The following is a 20,858-nucleotide window of genomic DNA, read 5'->3' on the forward strand; positions in this document are numbered from 1 at the left end:
GGAGGAGGTCAAAGTGCAGATGGAGAAGCCCAGCAAACAAAGTTTATTAATGTCCCATTGGTCAGGGGCCCTCCTCTGTGGACACCCAAAGGTTATCTTTTCTGAAAACATCTTATCTGGCTTTTCATACTTTGTTTTCTACATATACTGAGAAGCCTCTTATCAGCTCTCTCCTTATCAATCCTTGGTTCCTTTGCTTGTTAGCTGCCAGTAGGCCTGAGGGAAGGCTGTGTGATCCAGGATGCTGGGTAAAGAAGGCCCAGAAGGAGTTTCCTCGCCCCCTCAGTTTTCCTGGCAGGAACTTCAGCCCTCTTCTGGGCTTCCATGCTCTGTGTGCAGGGAGCTGCATCGGGGTCAATCTTCCTTCTGACCTGTTAATGGGAAAAAATCTCTGAGACATTTGAGGACTTTCCAGGGCCTGTGGTTTCATCAGTGTGGCTCTCCTCCCATGAGAAGCCTCTGGGTGCCTTCCTGTATGATCTTATGAGTTGTGGCTAAAAATAAAAAAATTTAAAAAAATTAAAAAAAAAGAATTACCTGATGTCAAATGTGTGGTAAGGAACCTCTCCCCACTTATGTGGATGGCAGAGCTGTAACTAGGGTGTGATATTGTGGCTTTTGTCCCAGGGCATCAAAACGCAGAGAATGTTGACAGCATTGTAGAGCTTCAGCAGCACAGAAGCCACTGATCTTAAAGCCTAGTTAATGAGAATAATCAGGGAAACTGGAAAATGCCCAGCCCACAGCTGCCCTTCGTTCTGGGCTTCTCAGCCAAGTTGGAAGTTGTGTCCACCTTGGGAGTATTTTGTGCTAGGTAGCTGCAGTACTGACATCGCCAGCTAGGGATCCTCAAACCACTTCCCACTGGGCTGTCCTGGATGGTTTTTGGGCTCAGGAGGCTGGATTTGCCCAAGCTTGGGCTGCCTGGGCAGAGGCTCAGGCAGAAGCCTCTTTGGGTAGGTTGGAGATGCTGTTGCCTGTCCATACTCATACATCCTTCCCCATGCTCCTTCCCCTCCTTCCTTCTTTTCATAGCCTCACTAGAACCCAGATCTAGAGCTAGAAGGTCATCCATCTAGTCCAAACCCCTCATTTGACAGAGGAGGAAACTGAGGCCCAGAGCTTGGATTTGGAAGGCTGATTCAGATAACGTCTTTTTGATTAGCTCTATCGGCTTCGGTTGGATGAATTTCCCCCCTGGATTGAGACAAGGGGGACATCACTGCCCCAGTCTGATGTGAAGCAGGGTCCAGAGCTGAGGAGAAATCACCAAGAAGGGCGAAGAAGAGAGGTTATCTGAATCAGCCTTCCAAATCGGGTTTGTGTAGAAGATCAAGGTGACCATAAGCTGTGGTCAAGGCCATCAGAGAAATAGCTAAGAGGATATCTGATTGTATCTCCAAGTTTGTTTTAAAATATGTCCTAGCAATTAGTGATTGTCCAATGATGGCATGCATAATAGATATGCTTCAGGTATCAAAAGGTGGACAAGCCTGTAGGACACTTTTTTCTCAGTCAAACCCCATAAAGCTTCTCTTTAATGCTCAGATGATGCGACCTTGGCTTACCACTGCCATCTGGTGGCAGTGTAGTGAAAGTGTGCCCTTAGCCTACCGCTGCCACCTGGTGGCAGTGTACTGAAAGTGTGCCCTTAGCCTACCGCTGCCACCTGGTGGCCGTGTGTGGAAACGGGGGGGGAGGGAAGCTCATGTATTTAAGAGCCTACAAAAACCAAACGAAGCCCCTGGGAGAAGAATCTGAAAAATGAAAGAGATAAGATGACAGCTTCATATGCCAGGGGTTCAACTGAATGAGGGCTGATGGTATTTCAGAAGAGAAGAGGGAAGATGATTATTGGACATATTTCTTATGGGCCACTGGGCGATGATTAAATAGCCTTTGATTGTACTGGAAGAATTGGGAATACTTTTATTGTCTTGGCAATTGGAGAGTTGAACCTGAGTCTTCTGTACACATTCACATCTGCAAAAATTCTAACAAAACAAAATCAGGCAAGGAGAGAGAATGCTGCCAATCTCAGCACTTAAAGGCTACAAAGTACAAAATGTCTCCTGGAAAAGGTTTGGCAGCTGGGCTGTGTCCTCCATTTATAGGCACCAGTGAAGGCTGCTGAGGTCATCCAAACCAAGAGCGTTTTTTTGGGGGGGGCATTAAAAGTCTTCTTTTACAGACAGGGTCATGAAGGCACAGGAATCCTTTTCACCTCCCAAAGTATCCCCAAACCAAGTATGTTGACTAGGACAGGTGTTCTTAATACCAACTCTTATTAAACCAGCCTCCTGGGGAGACTTAAGGCAAAAGGCTTGCCGTTTTCTTAGCTCCATTTGGAAACTGAATGAGAAGAGAAAGCACCAATGGAAGCCCAAGATAAGTGGGTGAGTTCTTCCCAACATCACAAGGCAGGCTCACTGTGGAGTCAGTGAAGTGGGAAAATACCATTTGGGAAGAATGGAGATGGGAGGGGGCTGATTGTCTAAAATCATCCCCTCTGCCTGGGAAAGACACTAAGAAATTAGAATTATTTTGAGGATAGAAATCGAATTTGCTAGGTAACATCAGTTTGACATAAAGCTATAAATGCCTTTCCAAATTCTTCAAAGTTTCCCATGCAAGTAATCAACTATCATTTTTTTTCTTTTGGGACTCAACTAGGAGTAGACAAAGGAAATTCTCCCAGGTATCAATCTGAAAATTCACTTGCATTCTCCTTCCTACCCTCCCTCCCCAACCTCAGGCAACTTAAACTGCTCCCTTACCTATTTATCTAGTAATACCAAGAGGGTCTATATGAATATACTGGGCCTTTGGGAAGTTTGGTGGGGAAGCTCAGGGTTGGAGGGGAATTCAGAGGGCATCCAGTACAATCTTTCCTGACCAGCCTCTCCCAGAAGTGGCTGTCCTAAGACCCAGCCCTCACACTGCTCAGTCATCAGCCAGCCACCTTCATCTTCAGCACTCTTCTCAGTGACCTGAGAGTAATGTCACTTCCTTTCCATAACCACGGCTACTACCCAAATTGAGGTCCCCAGTGCCTGACAAATGGATCATTGCAACACCTGACCTTGTCTTCCATTTCTACCCCACATTTTCCTCATCCTCTCCACAGTTTCCAAATACAATTCTTACCTTGCTACTCTTGTTTTTTAAGTTCTTAAACAATTTGATAAATTTTTTACATCATTGTCATTTCTCAATAATCTTCCTCTCATACAGCACCCCCTCATAATAAAGAAGTGGAGCTTCCAAACATTACTCTAGTCTGACAACACATATCCCATTATGCACCTAGAGGCCACCACTTCTCCAAGAGTCCTTGAAAGTCCTAAATGGGCGCTGCACTGATCCAAGTTCAGAAGTCTTTCAGGGAGTGATTTTCCTTTACCTTCTGGTGGTCATCGTCCCGGTTCTGTTTACTTGGCTTTCTAAGTTTACTTTGGCCCTCTAAGTTTACTCCTTCTGTTTACTTGGCCCCATGTAGGTTCGGTTCTGTTGACTTGGCTCTCCATTGCTGGTGCCACCTGATTCCCCGTGTTTCTCTGCACTCTTCATACTCCTCATTTGTCATGGCAATGACGTTCCATCCCGTGACTGTGCCCAAGTTTGGCCATCCCTTGCCCAGCAAGTGGGTGATCATTTTCCTTCCAGTTCCATGTTATCAGGAAAAATTCAGCTGAATTATTTTTGTTCTTAAGATTTTTTTGATGGATATGTTGAACCTCTCCAATGACATTAAAAGCTGAAGACCTTGTTGTTATCCCTTTTATACAGACCTTCCTGGGCCCACAGCAGACTTACTTCACCAGCTACTTATACCAGACTTTCAGCTAAGTGAGCAATGTTCTATGATCATCAAAGTTAGTGATTTCCCATTATTTACCTGTTTCTACTTCTTCCTCTTCCAGTTTTCATTCAGAGGAGAAAAGAGGACTTGGTGAGAGTTGGAGGGAAAAGAGACTACCTATAAGTGTCTGAAGAGCTGTCTTGTGGAAGAGGGACTAACTTGTCTAGGAGTTGTAGGTAAGAATTTGCACATAGGCCCATTTCAGCTGAATGTCAAGAGCCACTTCCTAACAGTGTAGACGGGGCTGTCTCATGGGGGATGAAGGTCACCAATTCACGGTAGAGGGGATGCTCACTTCTGACTTTTTCCCATGGGCCTTTGCTTGATGTTGGCTGATGTATTGAAGACTTAGTGTAAGGGTTCTTTACTTTATATTCTAGACCCCTTGGGCAGTCAGTCCAGAAGAAGTCTATGGGCATAATTTGTGTTATTAAATGCAGAAAATATAGTAGATAGGGTTACAAAGGTAAGCAGTTTCATTGAAATATAAGTATCAATATACTTTAAAGCAATGATAATAATAATAATAGTTAATAATAGTAAAGTATCGACTATGTGCCAGTTACTGTGCTAAATGCTGTTGTACAAATATCTCATTTTATCCTCACAACAACCTTTAGAGGTAGGTGCCATTATTATCCCCATTTTACAGTTGAGGAAACTGAGGCAGACAGAGGTGGAATGACTTGCCCAGGGTCACACAGCTAGTAAATGTCTAAGGCCGCACTTGAACTCGGGTCTTCCTGCCTGATTCCAGGCCTGTTGCCTTGTGCATTATGGCACCTCCTACTTGCCTGTTCGCAGACCCCTGGTTAAGAATCTCTTGCCTTTCTGCTCCTTGGTTCTGAATTTGCTTGCTTTTAGTGTCAGTACCCCCAGTGGGACCCAGTTTACTGGGATGAATGTACAAACAAGCGTCTGGGACCTCCAGCTCATTTGGGGGCTTGACTCAGTCTCGGTCCCAAAGCACTTACACTGTTGCAGCATGTTGGAAGGACTATTTGTCATCTGCACTGCCCAAAGGCCTGACTTTATGGACTTTACTTTGGGCTTGGCCAGCAGTTCCCTTGGACATATCATGTATTGAATCAGTCTGGCCTTGACTTTCCTCATCTGTAAAGTGGATCTACTAACAATTTGTTCAGCTTGCCTTACAGTCATTCCCCTCAGCCAGCAAGCATTTATTAAGGACTTACTCTGTGCCAGGCGTTATGTTGAACATTGGGAATACAAATAAAATAACAAGCCCTGCCCTCAAAGTGCTTACATTCTGATGGGGAAAGATAACACACAAAAGAAAGCTGGAGTGTGTGGATGGGGGTGTGTGTGGCAAAAGTACCCATCTGAGGGCATAGTGCAGAAAGTCCAGAATACAAGCTAGCCTGGCTGCCCTCCTGCGGTGGAGGCTCTGGGACAAGCCATCCAATGAGAGAGAGAGAGAGAGAGAGAGAGAGAGAGAGAGAGAGAGAGAGAGAGAGAGAGAGAGAGAGAGACAGAGACAGAGACAGAGACTGTGGGAGCCATAGCAGAATAAGGAGCTGGGGCATGAACAGCCTGGAGGGAAATGGAACTGCTTATTGTGAGGCCTTCCTGAGGCAATGGCTGGGACCTTCTTCAAAAGGGCTCCAAAGGCAAAGCCAATAAACCAAAGAGTGTCCTGTGCTAGGTTTGTGAGGCCTGACTAACAGGATACCCCAGGGACTGTGGATTAGGACAAATGGCTGCTGTCTTCTGGTCATCTTCCATAGTAGGAAGGTGCTTTGTGTGGCTAATTTAGGACCTGTAAAGCTCCACCCAGAAGAGAATTTCCAGTTGTGATACCCCTTCATTGGCTGGACCTAGTGCCCGTGAGCTTGTTGGAACGCACATAGGACTTTCCCTCTTCTAGCTGGCTCCCCCAGTGATTTCAACCCTACCCTCTAATCTTAAAGAAGTCAGCCTTGTTTGCTAAGCCGTCCTGGGGGCAAGGAGAAGCTCTGGAAGGTCTTCTGGCATCTTTCAATCACTGCTGATGCCAAGAGCTGGGAGAACATCCCAATTACAAAACAAGAGGGATGCAATGTTTTCCCGGTGAACAGAAGCACACTTAGCAGCATATCGCTACACTAAGATGTGCAGCATCAGGTGTACGGCCACTGGGTGTATTAAGCTCTTGGTGCTCCTTTCCTGCTGGGAAAGCTTATTCCAGGTGGAATGATTTTGAAGGTCCCCTCCCCCATCCAAGGATGTAAGAAGAAGGAAAGCTTTCCCTAATATTACTGCTTGAGAATCTCCAAGTTGAGGTTCTTTAGAGTATATACTCCAGATTATGGCTGACCCAAAAGGCAATGGAGAGAAAGGGGCATGCTGGGCACAAGTTGGGTGCCCAGTTGTCTCCAGTGATGGCCTGTGCATGAAAACTGGTATCAGAGATGCTATCTGGGACATATGTAATGGGAAAAGGAGATGAGTTGGTCAGGCAGTGAGTGAGGCATCACAGATGGGTGGTATGTGCTGCATCGGGCCTCAAGGAAGGCCTCTGACCCACGGGCAGATCCCCTGGGTAAAACTCTATAGGCAAACGTGAGAATGGCAGGGGATGAACATATATGGATGGGTTACAATATGAACTGTTGGAGGAAGTTACTACACCTATGAGATCATGAATCTGTGGAAATATTGAAGTGTGCTTGGTAAGCAGCACTCCCCCCTCTCCAACCAAGAAGGAGATTATGATGAATCCAGTGGCCCTAGAACTTGCCCAAGCAGATACAGTGCCCTGGTATTTGGCATACTTTGGGAGGTGACGCTGTGGAAAGAGGGGTCTGGAATCTAGTGCTGGCTTTGCCATTAGCTCATCAGACAAGGAGAGTCTTCTTTCTTGACTTCAGTTTTCTCATCTATTAAATGATAGTTTCTAAGTTCCAGTCTATGACTGGATCACATTATGGTGAAAGAAGCATCATTTGGTGAAATATTTTAGAAATATGTAGGATGTATGTATAAAATATGTGAATTGTAAAGTTAAGGATGGAGCCTTTGTCTTCAGCAGCACAAGTTATTCCTAGTGAGCCCCCGATGGCCCCCAGTGATCCCTGCTAAGGGCTCACAAATCATTTTTTTCCTAATTGATTTTAGAATTTAACTGGAGAGAATCCCAAGATTGTGGAATTATAGTTTATGGACTCCACCCTTTCTCCATTTTTGAAAATTGGGAATATATCTGATTGTTTCCAATCTTCTGGCCTCTCTCCCATTTTCTGCAAGTACTCAGATATTGCCAATGGTGCTCCCATAACCCTTTGTTCTTTCAGTACCATGTGATGGAGTTCACTCAGACCTAGAAACTTGGAATATTTAAATTTTCTGGCATGTTTTGGAGCCCAGAATTGAATAGGAGGAAGACTGGCCTTTGGGAAATAGAGCATTGCTGTTGATGTCCCCAAAGCTTCTCACCTGAAACACAGGCCCTTCTTTTTAATGCCCCTCCTCTTCCTGTGCTGGGGCAATATAGGATCCCCCTAGGGCAACAGAGAGGGACACAGTAGGCATGGGAGCAGGGTAGGACCTATTTCCAGAGGTTGTCATTGAAACATATGAGTGAAAAAGAAGGCGGGCTGGCACCATGTTGAGAGGAAGGGATAAGCAATGGATATTCCATATGTGCCATTGATAGCCCCATTAGAGCAATAGGAAGTGAGGACAGCACCCAGCTCATGGGATGGATCCTGGGTGGTGAATTAGTGAGGACATGAGGAGGACGTGAGAAGTCAGGGTCACACTTAAATACAATTTCCTTGGTGATCTTTCCTGTCCCCAAGTTTCCTTGAAGGAGGGTCCCTAGCCACAGAAAAGCAATGTCTCTTGAGCAGACTCCCTCCTCTCAGTGGTTGTAGGCTGAGGGCTAGAGTGGGCTGGATGACACCCAGTTCTTATCCTAATGCCAAGTCATGGCTCCCTATTTGGCCACCTTTCTAGGCTTATTCAATTAACCGGATTCAATAAATCAAACACCTGTCCTATGTTAAGTACTAGAGGTACAAAGAAAAAATTCCTTGCCTTCAAGGAGCTTACATTTTATCGAGGGGAATGGAATCTATGAATGTATACATATACAAAATATACACGATGTAATTTATTAGAGGGAGGCACTAGCAGCTGGGGGGCAAGTCATTCAGAAGATGGTGCTTGAACTAGAGATTTCAAGAGGGGAGGAAGGCATGAAGTTGGTGTCTGTTACTCTCTTTTGTGCTCTGGAGGTGTGGGTCCAATTGGGCTACTTCCTGCTACTTATACATGGTATCCCAGCTTCGCCTCTATACACTGACCAGGCTTTCCCCTAGGCCTACCACGCATTCTCTTCTCACCTTTGAAGCTCATTTTCCCAGAATGCCCTGTGTGCCAGTTATTAGGGCCTCCTCCAGGAAATTCCTTTGTTTTTTGTGTTGTGTTATGGACATGATGCTTCCCCCCCTCCCCAAATACGGGAGTTCTTCACCTCATTTGTGTGCTATCTATTGGGCAGTCTACGGCCTTCCTGCTCAGAATAGTGATTTATTGGTTACCTTCATGATTGAAGGAGATGCTAAATGGTAGTTAGAGGTTCATGCAAATCAAGTTCATAGACCTCAGGTCTTAACCTTGCCCTCAGTAAAAAATAAGGTCCTTGAGAGCAGGGGCCATTTGTTTAGCTTCGTAGTCAGCAGCGGTATTAGTGAGAGAGGCAGGTGGGGGATCTCTGCCTCCTCCTTTCACAAAAGTGTGAAAATGACCTCCCTGCCTGCTTCTGACAAGCTAGGCTTTCCTTTGGAGCCCAGCCCAGGCAAGGCTTCTGCCTTCCAGGGAAGACGGGAACGGGCATCTGCTCCCACTAACCAACTCATCTCTGTGGTTTGATTAGCTCAACTTCTAGGACTGGTTGCCCAGGGCTTGTTGTCTCTTCCTCTCTGCATTGCTCATCTTTGTTAAATGTGTAGCACCCAAACCCTGATCCATTTTTCTCTGGCAAAATCGAAAAATCTCTGTTGAGTTTACAAAATCTCAGTCATTTCTCTCCTCCACTTTTCAGGTCATCTCTTCTTCTATTCCACTCTCCATATGTCCATTCATGTAAGCAGAAGGAGCATAGCTTTGATTGAGCTCTGGTTTTAAGCTTCACACACTTATTAGGAAGCCCCTAAAATGCAGGTGTCAGGGCTGCAGCCAGGGAGGGATGTGCTTTCTCTTTGGCCCATTCTCAGAGGAAAAGGGAGTGAGTGCACAAAGCTCATCTCCCCAGCAGCCACCTGGTTCTTCCTGTCAGATGGGCACCAGCAGACTCGAGACTGGCCTTTGTCTGCATTGCAGTATCTCTAGTGCCTGCGGCTTCTCTCGGCCAGTCAAGGAGGATGTACTGGCAAGGTTCCCCATGAGGCCCCTGGCATCAGCACTCTTCTCCATCCTTAGTGTCAATGTCTCACTTCCTCCTGGGAGGTGGGGGATGTAGAGCTTCATCACTCTCTGAAGACCTCCCAATGAGAAGTGCTGCGGCCAGTGGGCCAGCTCCCAGACTTGGGGTCCTTGCTGGTCTCTAGGAGGAGCTAGGGCTCTGCAAGCCCAGTGCTTTGCACATAGTAGGCCCTTAGAAATGCTCGTCCAATTGGTGCTGGACTGGCCCAAAGGTAGAGATGTGGCTCAGTGTCTCAGTGGTCTCCAGCTTAATGCCCTGTTCTGTCCCCACAGGGAGAGGGCAGGACAAAGAAGCTGCAGATTGATTTAGCAAGGAAAGCAGCCCAAAGCACTGGGCTCTGGGCCCTGCACCTGTGGGCAGCTCTTCGTTGCCAGGAATTGCAGGAAAACAGCTCCTTGGGAAGTATTTTTATTTATTTATTTTTATTTCCACCCTCTGTTCTCTGCCCACAGCTCCCCAGGCCTTCGTTTCATGAAAACTGAACCAGATTACTTGTTAGTAGGAGGTAAGCCCCATGAACCTGCTTTTACTCAGACCCACAAAAGAAAAGCCAAGACTTGATTGGCATCTCTGTGGAAGCCACAGCTGTGTCCTTCCCAGACGACAAGTGAGTTTCCAAGAGGTGCAGCGTATTGTGTGGGTGTTTTAGCCCTTGGATAGCTCCTGAAAGCAAGGCAGGATCAGGTGGAGTTCATGGGTCTCTTTTGGACAAGGAGTCTTTCAGGCCAGCCTTCTGTCACACCAGAAGCTTGTTGGAATTCCACCCCACTCCTGCACCTGGGAGTCTTTTCCTCTGCCAGCTAGATGAACTAACTGCTCATTAGGAACATTCACATTCAGGATGACTGGCAGCAAGGTCTCTGATGGCCGCTTTGAGGCTGCTTTCCCCTGGCATCGAGTGACCAGGAGACACCTGGACAGCTGATCAGGAGGTGCCTGAAATGTGAACCCTGAAACAGTGCCCACAGCTGGAGGCCCAGGCTTCATCTCTGTTCAACATTGTCTTTGATGGGCAAGTAATTACTTGTCATGGTTCAAGACAAGCTGGCTAATGTCTGTAGGAGGGAAGAACAATTAGCAAATTCAGGAAGTAGGTCCTAATTTTACTTTTATGGCACCACTCATATGTTTAAGTTAGAAGTTCTATCCTGATTAAGCCCTTAGTGGCCATGAGTAAATGAAAATGTTTTTGAATCTCCAATTATCTTGTGCTTTGCTCCACTCGTCTAGGCTCGGTCAAGGCATGAGATGTTGTTTAAGCTAGCAGAGCTATCTTTTACAATCTTAATTCCCCGGGGCCGAGCTGCCCATTGGAATCGAACATGATCTTTCCATCCGTGCTTTTTGGAGAGAGTTTGGTCTTTGAGTCTGTAACTCTGCCCTTGTTCCTTCTGTCCTTCACCCCCATTGCTTTGGCTTAGTCCTCCACCTTTAAGAATTGGAATTCTCTCCTCCAAGATGTCACTACATGAGTGGAGAGTGTATTGGACTTGAAGCCAGGAAACTCAGACACTTTCTAGGTGTGCTACCATTGGCAGATCACTTTACTACTCTGAGTCTGTTTCCTTATCTGTAAAATAGGAATAGTGATACTTTTCCTACTTACCTTACAAAGTGTTCAAGAGTTGTCAACTTTCTGTCCTGGGGCCAGCTCTTCTTTTCTGTCTGCACAGACCTCAAATGGAAAGACAGGGAAACAATAAAGGAAAGGGGGGCCTAGGGTTCAAGTCTAGGGGAAGCAGGATGGGGTTGGGCTGGAGCTGAAGGCCAGGCAAATCCTCTGACCCCCCCAGGGTAGGGAAGGCCCATGCCAGTGCATTAGTCAGGATGTCCAGGCACATAACAGGGAGGCAACTCTTTGAAGAGTGGTGGTATGGGAAGCCTGTGTTGATCTCAGCACTTTCATGGTGCCCCTAGTCCAGCTCTGCCTTCAGCTCCCATTCCTTCAGTAGCTGACTTTCTGCTAACTTTAGGGAAGCTAAACCATTTGATGAACTAGTTCACACTAAAGTGTGAAAGACCCATAGTCTAAGATATTCCTCTTAGCAAAGGAATGTACATCTTAAATGAGGATATCAGGTAGGAACTGCGTATTAACCCCAAAGCATTAAGGTGCCAGGTGGCCCAGGAGAGAGTGGGCCTTCTTGGGGTCCCACTACATCATAATGTAGTGGCTTTGAAGGCATGCTCTGGCCCTCTGTTCAAATGGAACAGGGAGAGTGTGCAGGATGTTTTTAATGAGTACCAAATAGTCATTTTCCCTGATTTGAGACTCCAGATACAGAAGAGATGAGAGGAAATAGTGCAGCTTAGACAATACTTTGCAATAAAAAAAGGTGGGAATGAAAGCAGCTGTTCTCTACCTGGCAAAGTAAAGAATAGTACATAAAAGGAAATATTCCTCTGCTTTGAGTCATGAAATTGCCCTCCAGGCTCCAAGGACAGCTTCTATCCAAGCAGGAGGGAAGGATGTTTTTACTGTGAAACCCAATTCGAGAGAAGAAGATTGTCTTCTCAGCATGGCCCCCTGGTGAGGGAGGTAGATGCCTGCTGTGGCCACTGAGCAACGTGGCTTCTAAACTCCTGCCCTAACCAGAAGGACATGGTGCAACCCCACCCAGCCACCTTCCCTCCAAAGGCAGACTGTCAATGGGATTATACAAGCCCAAGGTCAGGAAGAGGTGCCTTTGGATGAAAGGAGTTCAAGGCAAGATGAGTTGGCCATAGACCAAGTGTAGACCAATGAGAGAATGATGGTCTTTGGCACTCAAGAATCTGTCCCCCTTCCCCCCTCCCCCCACCAATGCTGGGGAGACTAGTAGTATGTGCTTAATGAACATTGCTAGAATTGGCTCCAGTTAGGAATTGTGAAGGCAAATTGACTTAAAGCATGACTTCCTGTGGGAAAAAGGTGGGTCTGTCATGAGACAAATGCCCCCCATCCCCTTTAGGCTAAATGTGCTCAGTTCCTTCACCAGAGTCTCATCTGGCCTGGACTGGAGGGCCATCACCATCCTGATCATCCTTCTTCTGGATGGTCTCCAGATAGGGACTGGGCTGGGTGATTTATTGGTATTGGGAACTCCTGAGTGAGGTGAAAACCCTCTGCTTATGCAGGTCAGCACTTCTGAAACTGTTTTGGAGAGTTGACTACAACATGAAGGAATTAAGTGACTTGCTCAGGCCACTAGGTGGCGCAGTGAATAGATGGCTGAGCCTGGAGTTAGGAAGACTTGAGTTCAAATGCAGCCTCAGACACTTACTAGCTGTGTGACCCTGGGCAAGTCACTTAATCCCAATTGCCTAAAAACAAAAAAAAAAAAAAGAAGAAAAAAAAAAAGAAAAGTAGGAAAAATTGTGACCTGATTCAATCATTTTGTGGAGCACTTTGGAACTATGCCCAAAGGGCTATAAAACCCTGCATACCCTTTGACTTAGCAATACCACTGCTAGGTCTGTATCCCAAAGAGATAAAAAACAAAAAGGAAAAGGACCTATATGTACAAAAATATTTATAGCAGCTCTTTTCTGGGGGTAAAGAATTGGAAGTTGAGAGGATGCCTATCAATTGGGGAATGGCTGAACAAGTTGTGACATATGATTGTGATGGAGTACTATCATACTATAAGAAGTGATGAGCAGGCTGCTCTCAGAAAAGCCTGGAAAGACATAACATGGGTGATACAAAGTGAAATGTACTATGTACAAAGTAACAGCAATATTGTAAGGTATCAGCTGTGGATGACTTAGCTATTCTCAGTAATACAACAATCCAAGAAAACTCTGAAGGACTTGTGAAAAAATGCTATCCATCCCCAGAGAAAGAAGTGATAGAGTGTGAATACAGATTGAAGCAGAATTTTTTAAACTTTCTTTATTTTTCTTGGGGTTTTTTTTTTGGTCTATATTTTCTTTCACAACATGACTGTTATGGAATAACTTATATTGAATTGCTTCCCTTCTCAATGAGGTGGGGTGGGGAGGGAGGAAGGGAGAGAATTTGGAACTCAAAGTTGTAAAATCAAATGTTAAAAATTGTTTTTACATGTAACTGGAGAAAAATTAAAAAAAATACAAAAAAGAAAAAAATTTGTTTAAAAAAGTACAGTGCCTGTCATATAGTAGGCACTAAATAGATACTTATTCCCCTTTCCTTCCTCCACTCCCCTCCAGGGTCACAAAGCTAGTATGAGTCAGAGTCAAAACTTGAACTCAGGCCTCCCTGATTTTGAGAGTTGACTCTCTCCCCATTATCGCAGGCTATCAGTAATCTTCATAAAATGTGATATTCAAAACTGAACCCCTTTTTCAGATGGGGGGAGAACAAGTCTTACCCCCACCATATCCATGGATACTATACTTCTTGTAATACAACCTAAGATGGCTTTAGCTTTCTTGGCTGGCACTGGCTGCCTGAGTGCTGTCCAATAGCATCAGGCCAGGCAACTGGATGAGAGATTTAAGTCCAAACAGACGTCAGGATGAGGTCAGGAGCAGAAAGAGCCCTGAACTGAAGTCTGAAGATCTAGATTTGAGTCCCATTTATGAGCTATGTGACCTTGGGTAAGCAGCTCAATCATCCCAAGCCTCAGTGTCCCCATCTGTAAAATTGAGAGACTAAAAATACCTTTACATAGCTGTTGTAGAGAATGTATGTGAAACCATTTGGGTAAGTGGTAAAGCACCACTCAGATGTGAAAGATAGTAATAATAATAATAAATACCCAGAACTCCGATGCAGAGGCAGAGCTATCTCTAGGGTACCAAAATGTGCTTAGCTTAACTATGGTCCACCATGGGTAGACACCCCATCAATCTAAGCTAGACAATCCAATAGAGTCAGCAAATGCACATATGTTCTCAGTAGAGTGGGAGAGGGAAGAAATCACAGAGCTGATAGGACCTTAGAGGTCATCCAGTCCAGAGATGGCAAACACGAGGCTCTAGTGGCCAAACCAAATTCAAATCTAACAAACTCAATCAAATCCCATCAAATATACATAACGTTAATATGCGTTTTTCTAAGTCAATATGTGGCCTACATGGATCTTTATGTATGGTTTGGTGGTCCTTGTTTCTGTATGAGTTTGATCTCACTGCTCTAGGCTAAGCCCCTCATTTACAGCTAAGGAAAGAGAGGCCCAGAGAAAGGAAGTGACTTGTTCAGGGTTGCATAGCTAGTAGCAGGAACAGGATTCGAACCCAGGTCTTCAGGGCCTATTGTGTTTCCCATTTGATGAAAGCCAAGTGAAAACTAAACCGAGAAAGATGAACCAATTGGACCAGAGTTAAAGGCTGTGAACTTATTTTTTAAATCTGTTTTTACAATTGCATTTCTTTATAGTTTGTTTCTTTTGTAATCCTGGGTATTCAACGTTCTGCATTTAACATCCTTATCGGGAGCCTGACTGCCGAAGGGACCTCAGGGAGGTTGGAGAGCATCTGGCCCAGAGGGTGGTGGGAGGCACCTGTGGTTCCAGCCTAGGTGAGCTGGCCTCTGTTCAAAGGTTGAAAAGCCTTTCCCATAGGATAGACATGGGAAATCCAAGGCTTTTTCTAAGTTGCCATAAAAACACTTGCTTTTTTTTTTTTAAAGTTTGAATCTTTGGAAGAGTCTCCTGCAACTTCTTGCTTTTCTTTGGCTTAATAGGTCAGGTAGTGATTGCTAGGCTTCACAGCTGAGCTCCCTGAGCCTCCTGGGATGCTGAGAACAGCCTGGCTTCTTGCTTCTCAGCCTCCCTAAGAACTATTCTGCCAGGGGCCGAAGGGAATGATGTTTACAGCTTCCATGATGGTTTTTCCAATGCCTTCCAACAATGCTTAATGAGACAGATGGGAGAAATCGCTCGGCTCAGAGCAGCAGAGGTAAGAGGCCACTTCCTTTCACTATCTCAACAAGACTCAGAATGAAAGAGATGTTCTGATTTCCCTGCAGAAGGAAGAGGGAGTTGGGGCCCTCACTGACGAAATTTTACAAGCAATGATTCTGCCAACCTTCCGTCTTACAGCCCAGGCTCTGCTTGTTAAGAATGTGTAACTGAATTTTTCTTCTGCGGCCATGGAGAAAATAAAAGCCAAATAAATTAGATTCCTCAGCATGGTTTTATTCATTGATCAAAGCTACTAGAAGATCAAAGTTATGAGAAATAATGGAAATGAATGCTTGAACCCCACCTCAGCTGATACTCTCTAGCTGTGATCATTTGAAGCATAATTCTGAGGCATCTCCAAACAATGCCTAGCATTGGAATTGTCAGAATATATGCCTCAGCTCATGCAGCTGCAATGATGGGCGAAGTGATATTGCCTGGGGCAGTGTGTTCTATAGGGACTGAGTGCACACTAAGCTGATGGGCTGAGGGCCACTGATTGTGGAAACTGAACCAGGAAGATGTAGGGTGAATGACCTCATGACGTTACAGAGGGCTTGGAGACACTATGTTGGTACTTGAGCACAATGTCTTCATAGCATGTTTGCAAGATGATGTTGGCTGGGGAATCATCACGCAGGGCCTATTAGTACAGAGGTAAGGCATTGGGGTTGTCCCCTCCCAGTCCCGGCCTGAAGATTTCAGCACGGAGCTGGCTTATTTCTCTTCTCTTTGGGCAAGGCTGACAAACTGTTCAGGGGGTGTTGTGTGAGTCTCAGTGACTTCCAGTTCAGCTAGAGGTTTATGTGTCCCATAGACTTTACTGCCATCATCAATGCAGACAATGCCATCCCTATCTCAGAAGAGTGATTTTGCATTCAATGAGGCCGTAGGAGGCCAGGCCTGCGTAGTTCCTGGGAAGCCAGCACACCTACAGTGGATTTCTATTTGGCACCTGCTGCGGTCGCCTCCCTGGTTCTTGGCCACTTGTTTCTTTGGTTCTTTTCATGTGGACACCTGCACCTAGCTCACACAATACATTAAGAGACTGGTACGCGAGATGGCACAATGGATGGAGTCTTGAGTGTGGAGTCAGGAAGGTCTAACTGAAATCTGGCCTCGGACACTGGCAGACTGTGTAACCTTGGGCAAGTCACTTCACCTCTGTAGGCTTCAGTGTCCTCTGTGGATGGTTCTGATCAGAGCTTAGCAAGGGGTGATTAAAGGAGATTAGGCTAAAACATACCTCACCCTCACCAATGTCTCCCTGGGGTGTTAGAGTCTTCCCTGCTTGGAAAGCCTGTGAGCTGCTCAAGTATCAGGGACGGAGCTGGCCTGCCTTTTGTCTGGTATCTCAGAGCTGGAGTTTCTCCCTTCTCAGCATCGACATGGCTTACAAATCCTCAACAATAGCAGACTCTTTTGGATAATGAACGATCATGCTTCCCAGCAAACCAGGGGTTCTTAATCATCTTGGATAGATTTTAGGGGGCCCATGAACTTGGATGGGAAAAAATCTGTCTTTCATTTTGAGTCCAATGTCACATTTCCTTCAATTAGCAAAGTAGAGTGTAAGCCATTATTATCCTACACAGGGATCCATAGTCTTCTTTCCCAGACTGCCAAAGGACTCCGTGGCAGACAGGAGAAAAAATCCTTGCTTCAGGTAGGGCAGTGACTAGAGTGTGGGCCTTGAAGTTGTAAGGCCTGCGTTTGAGGCCTGCTCTGTCACTGACTAGCTGTGTGGCCTTGGACAAATTACTTCCCATCTCTGGGCTTCGGTTGGCTCATCTACTAGATAAGAGGGTGACAGTCACTGATTGTGAAGGCTCCTTTGGTCTTCCATTGTCTAGGGGCCCATTGTAAGTGTGGTAATAGTCTGAGGACATTAGCCCAAGTTTCCCAAACTTTCTTCTATAGAGTTCTTGATAAGGGTTCAGAATTCTTTGAATTCATTGAAGGAAAGGCACTATGCAAATTCCAGGAGTACATCATCTTTAGTATGTGGGACTTTTATCTTTCCCTAGCCCAGACTCATTAACACTCGTGTGGAATTCATTTGGGGCTGATGGCCTTGCTTTTAATATACCTATTGTCATAAATGCTTTTCTTCTTAACGAGACAGTAGGCTCTGGGGGGTAGATTTCCAATCTCATAATTGGACTTGGGTTTGACTCATTCCAGGAATATATCAGGGAAGTGACTTGCTTTTCACACTTCCAGGCTGGAGCCTTGTGCCTTTGCTTGCCTGTTGTGATTGGGGACAGATCACATGGAGCCATGCTGTTGTTGCTCTGACCCCAGCCCTTCCCCTGTGGAGACTCTGGGGAGCTTCTAACTTGCCATCAAGAGTGGCCAGGCTTTCTTCCCCTGGCCCTCCATACTGGGCTGGGGTGGGGGGTGGGGTGTTGTACTGGCATGGCTGCTGTCTCTAGCCTAGGCCACTCACTCTTCCTAATCTCCACTCTTGACTCAGTTCTTCCTCTTCAAATCACTTTTTAAAAATGCATTTTATTGCTATTTTTTGTTTCTTATGTCACCATAATATCCCATGTATCCCTTCCCTTACGATCCCAATCCCTATTCCCAACCCCTTTGCATACACCTAGGAGCGAGTATCGGCATTGACACTAGTGCTAAGGGGACATCTCAATGTCTCTTGAGTAAGCCTAGGGAATTCCTACCACTGGGAGCACCTGTGGACCCCTGTAGCCCCTCTGATGCCATAGGAGGGGGCAGAAGGGTTTGGTAGCCAGGATGCCAGATTTGAAATCAGGAAGACCTGAATTCAAATTCTGCTCCTGACACCTGTTACCTGGCTGACCACATCTAAACTGATCCTCATTTTCTTCAGTTGCAAAATATAGATGACACTAAGGTCAGAGGATCTTGAGGAAGTTCAAATGAGATCATTTTATGTAAACCCAAGAGCATTATGTGAACATCAACCATTTTTATTATTCTGAGACTCTATCACTTGTCAAAGAAAACCTCACTCCATGAATAAGATGGTATAGCTTTGGAGGACCCCACAGGGGGCTCCTGATAGCAAGTTATTAATTCAGGCCAGAGACGAAAGAGCCATCCCTGATGGATCACAAGGCCAGCCCCTGTGCACCCTGAGGAGCTGAGGGACAGTCAGTCCTGCCCCGTGGCCACCTGAGAATTGGCCGAGCTGTTGGTTAAACTTTCTTTCTTCTGTAGTTTGAGCATCCTCGCAATCCAGTCATGCTGGAGTCACCCATATGGGGTCACAACCCACAGTTTAAGAAGTGCTGAAGGTGTCACAAGTGGAAAAAGTTTAATAAGCCTTGATTAACATCCCTACATTTTTCAGATGGTCAGTCCAAAGCACTTTCCTGTATTTCTAAGTAATTTTGAATACATTTATATATATTTGAATATATTTAGCACCGCCCACCCCCCACTCCCCCAGAATTCTGCTGTCTGTTCTTAGTCTTAACCCAGGAGGCCGATGAATTGATTGTGAGGCGGAATTGGGGGAATAGGGAGGAAAAAGTCATGCAACAAACTGCTTTGAAAACGAGCCTCCTGCATTGTTTGTAAGCCGGTAGGAAATCATTGCAGAATGAGCCCTTTCTTTCTGCTGATGGAATTGATTATCTGTCCCAAATTTCCTTTTTCAAATTGTGATCTTCTGGGAAGAGCTGTTATCCCAAGATGGGAAAGAACTGAATATGTCACTATTGTGCTCAAAAAGCCTCCGTGGCTCCCTGTTGCCTATAGTATGAAACACAAACTCCTCCATTTGGTATTTAAAGCTCTTTACAGTCTGACTCCTATCTGTCCAGACAGATTTCTCTTTATTCCCCTTCAGACACTCTATGTTTCAGCCAAAATGGTCCCTTTGCCATTCCCCAACAGAGTGACTGGAGCAGCTATAAAACCAGTGGCCTTTAGGCCCTTTCTAGGCCGTACTATCTTCAGAGCATGTTAGGTAAAGAGCTACTCAACCTACAAGGTGGAAACAGCTTGACAGCAGGAAAACTGACCAGGACGGAGATGGTCAGCAGTTCAAGGCATGCGTTATTGTTGTTCAATTGTTTCAGTTGTGTCTGACTCTTTGTGACCACATTTGGGGTTTTCTTGGCAAAGATACTAGAGTACTTCCTTCTCCAGCTCATTTTACAGACAAAAAAACTGAGGCAAAAAGGGTTAAGTGACTTGCCCCGGATCACACAGCTGGTAAGTGTTTGAGGCCAGATTTGAACCTGATGAAGACTCATCAGGCCTAGCACTCTATCCACTGCAGCACCCCGTAGTTGTAGTATTAGAATTTTGAATTCTCATTAGCTGAAGCCTTTGAGACCTTCAGTGAACACAAAGGAGGAGCCTCCCACAGCAGTTGGGTGGAACAGTGGATAGAACTTAGAGTCTGGAAGACTTGAGTTCAAATCCTGCCTCAGATACTTATTAACTGTGTGACCCTGGCCAAGTCCCAGCCTCCCTTAGCCTTAGTTTTCTCATCTGCAAAATGAGGGTAACAACAGCAGCTATTATTATTGTTATTATTAGTGAGGCAATTGGGGTTAAGTGACTTGCCCAAGGTCACACAGCTAATAAGTGTCAAGTGTCTGAGGTCAGATTTGAACTCAGGTCCTCCTGACTCCAAGGCCAGAGTTTTATCCGCTGCACCACCTAGCTGCCTCACCAAGCCTCATTTTCTTGGTACCAAGTCTCACCTCCAGATTGGGGCAGGATGCTTCGATGACCAGAGAGCTAGATTTGGTGTCATATGAACTATGTTCAGTGTCTGCCCCCCTTTAGGATCAAAGCGTCAGGGATTTCAAGTTGGAAGGGATCTCCCACCCCCAATTTGCATTTGGTGGAACTGAGGCCCAGTGAGGTTCAGTGACACAAGGTTACCCAAGTGAGGGGGCACAGGAGGCCAGTCCATGGCCTCAGTTCTGGAACTCCAACTAACCAAACAAAGCCGGCTTATGACCTAACCTTTGGGCTCCTTTTGCTTCTTAGGAATTTCTCGGAGCTGAGACTGAAATCCAAGTATTCAACTCCAAGTAGGCCAAGCCTACATCCAATTTTCCTAAAATCCCGCCCTGAGCTGCAGGAAGCTATAATCACCCAGCTGTAGATTTCTGCCCATCATGAACTCTGGGGCACTTAATCCTCTGCAGCTTTTTGCATGGTTTTAATTGCATGTTGTTATGAAAACCAGATATTTCCTGCTGCCTGATATTGGGACCCCCACAAACCATTTATTTGAATCTATTAGTATGGTATTTGAACATTCAGGTGTCATTAAAAAACAAGTATAATTTTTGAATGGAATTAAATATTCAATGAGAGTAATTAACATCATTCCTTAAACTGTCATCCTCCAAAAAGGGAATGGGACCCCTGAGGAGGGCTTTCTGTAAGTCGGTGAGACTGAGCATTGTTGGGGACAACCTTGAGAAATCCACTGAGACAACACAGGGTTCACTGAGTGCCTCTGGGGTTGGCAGGGAGGTGATCTTGGGGAAGTCACTTGTCTCTGGGGGCTCAGTCTCCACTTCTGCAAAATACATATAGTGTGCATACTCTCAGGGCTCTCTAAACTTTAAAGTACCATAGAAAACCAAGTCATTATGGGTATTTGTGAGTGTTCAATTCTGTCTGACAAACATTTATTAAGCAGCTACTCCATATTAGGGACTGTGTTCTACTCTGAGGATCC

Source organism: Phascolarctos cinereus, unplaced genomic scaffold (genome assembly GCF_003287225.1).
Source record: "Phascolarctos cinereus isolate Bilbo 61053 unplaced genomic scaffold, phaCin_HiC Scaffold_8;HRSCAF=390, whole genome shotgun sequence".
Taxonomy (NCBI): domain Eukaryota; kingdom Metazoa; phylum Chordata; class Mammalia; order Diprotodontia; family Phascolarctidae; genus Phascolarctos; species Phascolarctos cinereus.